Here is a 9,123-nt window from a genome sequence, read left to right on the forward strand (position 1 = left end):
TAGCGTCCCGCAATTTGAGTTTTAGTAATCTTGCCGGTGATTCTGATGTGCACTGGATGAGCGCTGGTCTAGACGAATGAACCACGTTCTGAGATAAAGGCAGAAATCGGTCTTTATTAAGCAACCACTATGTGCCTGGTCCCAAGCTCACAGGCTGTGATTTGGTTCAACTAGCGAGAGACCAGAAAAATAAACGATGCTCAGGAAATCCCTCCGGAGTAGCGGTTGTTTCCACTGCAAAGTAGCCGCCTGTCGTAAAAGAAGCAGCATAAAGCGATCCCAAACGCGATAGGCAAGCATCCCTGGGGGGTTTCAGGCAAAATGAGTTCTTAAATATTTGATTTTTCTCTCCAGTCACTGGCCGCCTTTCTATTTGGTTTGGGGCTGAAATAAGACAGCTTGTAAGTAACTGGAGAGGGTGTTTACCCAGTGAATTAGTTCGGCTTTCATTGTGCAAGGGATTAGCGCGAAGCAGTGGCTCCGTTTCAGGTTAGAGGGGCTCGCCGTTCGCTAGCTCCAGGCCAGGACTAATTATCATAGGACCGAGGCCATTAAAGGGCTTAACTACCAGTGCCCCCTTCCAGAACTGGATTAGCCGTTCGCCTGCAGCTCTTGGCCGATAACCATTCCCAGTTCCGTCTGCTCTCTGCCGCGATGTGAGCCGCAAAATGCGGCGGACTCACAGCTCGGAACTGCCAGGCACGTGGGCTCCCGGCCTGGAAAGCTCTGCGACTTTCAGGGGCCAAGAATACACTCTCCCTGGGGAAAGACTGGAGACCGCCTGAGGCCTCTCTCCTATCAGGATGTTTATGGGAAGATGGACGGGATAGCCTGAGGGAGAGAGGGCTGGGAGAGGCTCCTGCCAGGCTCCAGGAAAGCCCAGGCGCTGTCCAGGGTCCCCGGGAGCCCGGAGGGCAGAGTGCGGGACTGCCCTGTCACCGGGGACTCTCAGAACGGCGGGACAAAAGGATCAGGGTGTTCACATGCGCTACCACAACGCCACTCCTCCGTCGCACCTTTTCTTTCAGAGTCAGAGGGGGAGTCTGCACAATTGTGGGAGGTACAGAGTTGTTTGGGGATTTTCCCCCCGCTCTGTGGAATGGGGCAAGTAAGTTACCTCATTTCCTTAAATCTCGGTTCCTCATCTATAAAATCAAAATAAAGTAGTGCCTAGTCAAAGGGTTGTTTGTGGGTTGAAGTATAGGGAGAGCTAGTTCATTTCAAGGCTCAATATGTCAGTGCTCTTAGGCTGATGAAGACCGCACAAGCAAGAAAGAACCCTTTCTCTCTCTCCTAAACCTGCTGCGAGGAAGGACCCCTCCTCTAAACCTGCAGGGAAGAAGGGCCTTTAAAGATTTTCTAGTTTTCTACTTCCTAAATTTTCCAAAATGAGAACTATTTTAAATGTTAGTAACACTTGTAACATTCTTTGAAAGAGCAAATAAAAAAAAATATGGATCTCACCAAAAATAAAAATAAATATGTGAGGTGTTGGATGTGTTAATTAACTAGATGAGAGGAATCCTTTCACAATGTATCTGTGTATCAAACCATCGTGATGTTCACTTTAAATATATCACAATTTTGTCAGTTATACCTCAATAAAGCTGAAAAAAATGTCTGTAGAAGGAGAGACCATCCATCTGAAAGTAGTAATAAAACTGCTGAGTGGAAAAAATATATATATATATACACATATATGTGGATCTGAAGACCCCTCATGATCACTGCCTGTGCCCCAAGGGGTTCAAAGCCTACAGGTTTGGAAGGGCTCATATATTCAACTCCCCACCTTGACAGAAAGGTCAGCTGCTGTTTGCACACCTCCAAAGGTGGGGTACCCCAACTTCCCACACAGCTCAATCCATTTCAGTGTTGTTCCAATGAAAGAAAATTCTGTTTTAAAACAGCAATTGTACTCCAACTAAAAAAAAAACAAAACCAAGAGACAGTACATTTATGACAGTCACCAAAATAACAGTGATTATTTCTGGTTGATGGGATTATGAGTGACTTTTTTTTTTTCCAGATTTTCCATATACCTACAAAAAAGCCCTACATTTACTATTAGAAAAAAGTCTATGAGCATAATTAAAATTTGTTGTAGTCATATAATTTATAATAATTAAATATCTTGTAAAATATTAAATCAAAAATTGTGTCCCTGCAACTTTTACCATTTGGTTCTCGTTTTAGCCCTGGGTCTACACAGACAAGTCTAATACTGCCCACGACAACTCTTCAAGTATGTGAAGTCAGCAGCCAGGTAAGAGCCCCACAGAGAATGTGTTAGTGAGAAAAATTGAATCAGAAGTGACTGCATTCTTCAGGTGCTCATTGTTGCTTCCTTTCTCAGTGGAGGCTTCTAGACTGCTTGCAAGGACACTTTAATAAGTCACAGCCAAATCTACCCAAGCCGCTGGCCACAATCTTTCCCAAATATATCAGTTGAGGTTTTTTGAAAAAATCCATTTCAGTCCTTATTTGGAAACCAAATAAATACCAAGAATCTTTTCAGTTGCCTAATTATTATTCTTTTAGTTTTTAAATTGTTTGAAGGTCATTTGGATATAGAAGGAATTTAACAATAAGTGGAAAATATGGATTTAAGTTGTAGCAGAATGGAACCATGACAGTATCTTTAATTTGTGGTTTTAAAGAAAACTTCTCAGACTCTACCTTTGTCATGGGGTTGGGCACCAATGAGGAGTCCTCTCTGGCTATTTGCTGAGTGATTAATCCTTTATCATAGGACTTCCTAACACACTTGTTTGATTCTGGTAAATGGGGCCAAGAGGAATTCAACTCCATTCATTAAATACTAATTGAGTGCCTACTACATGGCACACTGCACCAAGAGCTGATAAAGCAAAGAATTTCCAGAAATCACAGTGAATAAGAGAAAGCTCACCATGGAAGATCTGGAGCATTTATAAGTCAGTAATCTCCGTGACTTCACAGAACTCTTCACCACTCACCATTGGGCTTTGTGGAGGGTTAGGTTGATTGAGTTCAATGCAGCTAAAACGGGCAAGGCAACTATTGGTGTATTTGGAAAGATGCCAAGCTCTGAGATTTGTTTTAATTGTGTGTGTATTTTTTTAAAAAAAGAAAGAAAGAAACTGAAAGAATGGAATGTTCTCAAAACGCAAAGTGTAATAATCAGGTCAAGAGAAATCAAATTGGAATAAGAGTTAGTGTCCAATATTGAACGTATGAACATAAACATATTTGGATCACTTCAACAAATATTTGGTGAGCAAATTCCATGTACAAAGAATAGTGCTGGGAGCCATTAAGGACCAAAAGAAGAGTAAGAGGGGGTCTTTATACATAAGGAACTCACAATTTGGGTGGGAGGGGTACATATTAATAATTGTAATAAAAGTAAACTATGATAAGTACTGAACTACAAGCAAAGTACTATGGGAGTTTGACGGAAAGACAAATAAGGGAATCTCAGATTTCTTGGAGGTGGAATAATTTGAAATGGGCCTTAAAGATTTGTTATTACAACCGTAAAACCTAAGCGAATGTATGTTTCTACAGCACTGTCAGTGTATCCCAGCTCTTCCTTTCCTGCAAGGTACACACAGAGTAAAATGAATGACATCAGAATTTCTCACTAATCACCTGACACAAAATGTTATTTGACCCGGAAAAATTGGCAAGGGATAATTTCTGAAGTTATACTGAAGACAGACTCAAAAGGTATGTCATTTTATTAGGAGTTAATTCAATTACAGGTTAGGTTATGGTAGGCAGATTGAGTCAGAGGTTTAAGAAGAGAGATGGAAATTCTGCCGAACCATTTGAATACCTGAGTGATGCATGAGCACTCTAGTGATGACTCTGCAAGAGGACATTTATTTATCCCTAGAACATTCCCAGAGATGACTGAGCTCAGATTCAGTGACTTATAGTCTAACCTGGAAAATGCGGGAGCCCCCGGATAATCTTAAATGCACCTCCAAAGCAGGGCATCTCTCATAATTATACACCCTGTTGGAGGCTAGTGGGAGGTGGTAGACAAACTGTGCTTGACTGTGATCCAAATATAATTCTCTCAGTTACTGGTTGTGTGGGCTTGGTCATGTTACTTAGCTTCTTTGAGGCTCAGTTTCCTGTTCTTTAAAATGCCTACTATGCAATCTGTTTGTTAGGAGGTTTAAAGATGAAGATATTTATATATCTAGGCACTTAGCACGGTGTCTTGTATATACTACACACTCAACATATTAGAGCTACTGGGACTATTATGTATTATATCTTGCCAACATTCATTCAACCACTGATAATAATACTGAGTCCCTCGAAAGTGCAAGGCCCTTTCCTAGGTAAGAGACTGAGGTATCGGTAATTGAAGTTGAATGTCTCTACCCACACATTCGGACTCCTACTCAGCTGGGTGAGAGGTCAATTAGAGAGCAATGGATGCTACATTTTCATTACACTTGCAAATGGTAGTGGGTTCAAATTTTGATTGCATGAGGGTTAAAAGAGGATTTAGATAGGATTATGTGTTAAATAGGATTGTGTAAGGATTGAGTGAGATAATACAGCTAAAATGCTTAGCATGGTGCTTGGCAAGAGTAAGCACCAAACAAATGTCAGCTATTATTATCATAGGTATATAATTTCACATTTGTTTTCTCTAGACATATGTGCATGTTGCTTGAGCAGGTCTTATTCAGGGGCTTATTTTGGTTTTATTAAAAAGTGGTACTGATTTCTAGTTACAGCAAAAATACATAGTGCCATATTTTATTGATTCTAAGAGGCATGTTTTTCACATTTTAACACTGATGTCTGAAAATGATGGCCTTCTCTTTGCCTGCGCATGTACAAACTTGGTGGATATTCCTGATGATAGGACTGGTAACTGTAGTCCCTTAACATTTTAATCAGAAAACGGTTTAAGGACCATCTGGGGAAGGAAAATGAGTCCCTGTTATCATCTGAACACCTTCCTTTAACACATTATGGTAAGATCAAGAAACATCAATATCAAAATTTGCACAGTGGACAGCAGCAACTTGGAGTATAAAAAGAACTGATAATAAATTGCTTTCTAAAAACTGTTGCATCATCGCCTCTCCTAATAAAAGAAAATAAAGGTGTGAGAAAAAAACACATGTATTAATAATTCTGAGTCAAAAGGTGATTTAGAAGCATCAGACTCTGAGTGTAAAATTGTTTCAGGACTACGTTTTCTGATTTTTTTTTTTTACTTATTTTCCTTTTTTATGTATGCACAGGAGTGATAGCTGATAAAATTCAATATCTAAATAAGTCTAAATATAGAAAATTCTAAGCCATAAGATAATTTTGTGTTATAGTTTAATTGACAGTGTTATTATTATCATCCCATCCTGGTGCCGGTACAAAAAATAATAGTGTACCTTATAATCAGTAGCAATTTGAATTCAATGAAAACTTTCCCATGACAAACATCAAGAAATGGTGCATAAAACATTCATTTCATTGTGAAGATGAGTTCCCATTAAAGAAGGAGAAATATCTAAGTGCAAGAAGGCAAGAAGAAACTTGAAATGAGAGGGATTAGGAGGTGAATTTATGTTAGGTTTGCCTTATGTTGAAGGAAGGAAGGTCTTATGAACCTTGAAACTTGAGTTCGAACCAATAAGGGAGCATGCGATGAAACTCTGGTGCTGTGTCAGGTAGAGAGTTAGACCTAAGAAACCCTCATAAATTCAGGATCCATGAAGGGCCATATTCTAAGGAAATCAGGAAAATAATCTACTCACTGGCACAGAAAGATGATAAAGATTTTTCTCTCTCTACATGCAGGGAGTCAGGGACGTGAAAATTCCAAAGCATAGGCTTAACCTTATGTGGCTATGGGATTTGAATTTATACTGTCAACATTTTCTTGGAACTGAGCCTAGAAATTGATATAGAAATTGGTCCTTTGGGAATCTTGAACAAAGCAAGTGCAAAACCACTCTGGAGGAAAGTTCCCACAATGCAGGCCAGATAGATTCCTCACAGAAAAAAGAAGGTACCTTGTTGTGGATTGCATTATTGTTTTCAGTTCTTTACTCTTCCCTATTAATACCCCCTTTACATTGTGACTTTGTAGTTCTTTCAATTAGAGGTGGAATATATTTCTCCACCTCATTGATGTTGGGCTTGGCTGTGTGGCTTGCTTTGGCCAATGGATTATTAATGGACATGAATCAAGCAAAGGTTTGAAATGTACTTGACTAGCTGAGCTTGGTCTATGAGGAAACCATCTCTTGGGTAGCTGCTGCCGTTTCAGCTTGTGCCTCAAAATAAACAGATAAGGAACAGATATGAAGACTCATATCTGTTCCATGTCTGTTCCAGACTCACATCTGGTCCCAACCTGAAGCTTAGAGCCAAACTTAGCAAGAGCCCAGCCCAGATCACCCAAATTCCAGATGATCCACAGACCTGTGGACAAAATTAAATGCTTAACAATAACCATTATTGAGTCTGCTAAACACTGAATTCTAAAATGGTTTATTATAAAGGATTACTGCGACAATAGTTAACTAATTATAACTCAGTAATAAATGAGCTTACAATTTAAAACAATTAAGAACATGAGGAAACAGCTTACCATGAATAAGAATCAGCAGAAACAACACATAATATGGTTAGAACACCAAGAATCTGAAATAATAGAAAAATCTGAAGAATAATATAAAATATGTATGTTTTAAATGATTAAAGATATGAAATAATGACTCATTCTAAAAAAAGCAAGTTTCTATGAAAAAAAAGATAAATTTGAAAGAGTACAAAATAAACTTTTAGAAACTCCCTAAGATGTTGAACATAAATTAGAAATAGCTAAAAAATGAACTAGAACAAGACGGTAGATCTGAGGAAAATACCCAGAATTTAGTAGTAAGAGACAAGAAGAGAAGGGGGAAAAATGAAAGAGGTAAGATGCTTGTAGGATACAACAGGTAGATTCATCACTGTCTCACAACAATAGTACAATCAGTATAAGAAGAGGCACTATTTTAACATAATGGGAAGATCAAGGATGAAAAATTTTCCAGAATTTATGAAGGACATACATCCTCTGATTGAAAAAATGTTGTGAGTCTCAACCAGGATAAACACAAAGAAATCTCCACTTAGATATATGGTAGTGAAATTACAGATCACTGTAAATACAGAGAAAACTGTAAGAGCAGCCAAAGGGAAAAGACAAAATATCTAAAGGGGTATAACCATCAGACTGTCATGAGCATTTCACAATAATGAGAGCTTGAAGAGAGGAAAATAATAATTTCAAAGCAACAATATTATACTCAAATTATTATTCAATAGTGAGGGAAACTGAAGAAACATTGTAGAAAAACAAAAATGGAGCACACTGAGCTCTCCCAGTCTCCCTCTGAAAGAGTAAAGGATATATTTCAGGAAGAAGGAACTTAAACACAGAAAAATGCGTGTGGTGCAAAAAGCAATGGTGTTTGAAGGAAATGGTAATTATTGGGGCAAATCTAAACAGCATTGACTAAATAAAACAATAATAATCATACAGACTAACTTGGGGATTTTACAGAAAAAGATGGACGCAAAATACAAGACAACAATAATAAAGTGGGGAAATTTGAACTCAGTGCATTTTTTAGCAGATTTGTATTGCTTAGAGAGAACTAGAGGTATTGCTTAGCTTTTGTCCTTATTGGATACAGTAAAAGAACAGTAATAGAAGGCAAAACTTTCAAAACAGTAGAAGCAAAAAGGAATTTAAGGATCTCAATGTAGGAAGGAAGAAAGAGAAACAAAGGAAATTAAGCAAATATAAAGGACAAAATAAAGTTGTAAAACATTCAGGTATTTCAAGTAATAACAATAAATGTAAACAAATTAGATATACCCGTGAAAGGAGAGCGCCTCAGATGGGATAATTTTTAAGTCCACATATGTAGTTTCAAAAAGAACCCTAAAATATAGTGACAGAAATGTTGACAATATTAGGATGGAAACAGACATTCTAAGTCAAATCCTGGACAAATGAAAGCTGATATAATTTTATTAATATCAGCAAAATAGACTTTTAGACAGAAAGAAATAGAGTGAAGTAAAGGACAAATAGAAAGTGATACAAGGAATAATTCACTATGAAGATAAAATAATCCTGAACCTGCATTCAATTGCGTATATTATATGTTAAATATAATAAACATATAAAGCAAAGTAATAGAATTAAAAGGATAGATTAAAAATATCCACTAACTCTCAGTAATTAGTAGGTCAACTGCACAAAAAGTAAAGATATTGAAGATTTTTAATAATACAAAAAATCCTGATTTAATTGATATATAGAGTTTTATATCCAACAATTAGAAAATATATCATCTATATGATATATATATTTTATGGAACACATGGACACACATGGAACACATAAAAATTGACTATACATAGGCTACAAAGTAAATCATAATATATTTCAAATAATCAATACTATATAGAAAATATGCTCTAACTAAAAGGTAATAAAATAAGAAATCAATAAACAAGATATAATCAAACCTCAAATATTTTGAAATTTCTGTAAGAAGCTTAAAAATAATGAAGAAATGAATAAATTTTAATAAAATTTTAAAATATTCAGAACTCATAATAAAAATACATCTTGAAACTTACAGGATACAGCTAAAGTAATATTTAGAAATGTATTGCCTTAAATACATATATATTTTTATAAAATAGTTAAAATTAGTTAGGAATTCCTGGGCAGTGATGGTGAATTGACAATTACACTCTCTTTAAAACCTCACTAAATCTGACCCATGAGATTAAAGAAAAAAGAGGAAGCAGCAATATAAAGTGACTAGCTGGAGAGTAGTTGAGCAGTACTAATAATTTAGCAAAGTCAATAAATTTGAATTATAAGCTGTCAGTGAAGAAAGTAGAGAAGAAACTTAATTTAGACCACAGAGGCATAGAAAGCTCAGGAAGGGGAAGAACAAGTACATCTGGAAATGAAACTGAAGATGAAGTTAGAAAAGAATTGCTTATAAATGTGTTTAAGATGTAGTTTGATATTGAGAGAGGTTTTTACTATTGGAAAGGTAGATTAAAATGGACTAGTTTTGGACCATCACTCTC

This window comes from Monodon monoceros, unplaced genomic scaffold, assembly GCF_005190385.1.
Source record: "Monodon monoceros isolate NGI ecotype Baffin Bay Population unplaced genomic scaffold, NGI_Narwhal_1 Super_Scaffold_11, whole genome shotgun sequence".
NCBI lineage: Eukaryota > Metazoa > Chordata > Mammalia > Artiodactyla > Monodontidae > Monodon > Monodon monoceros.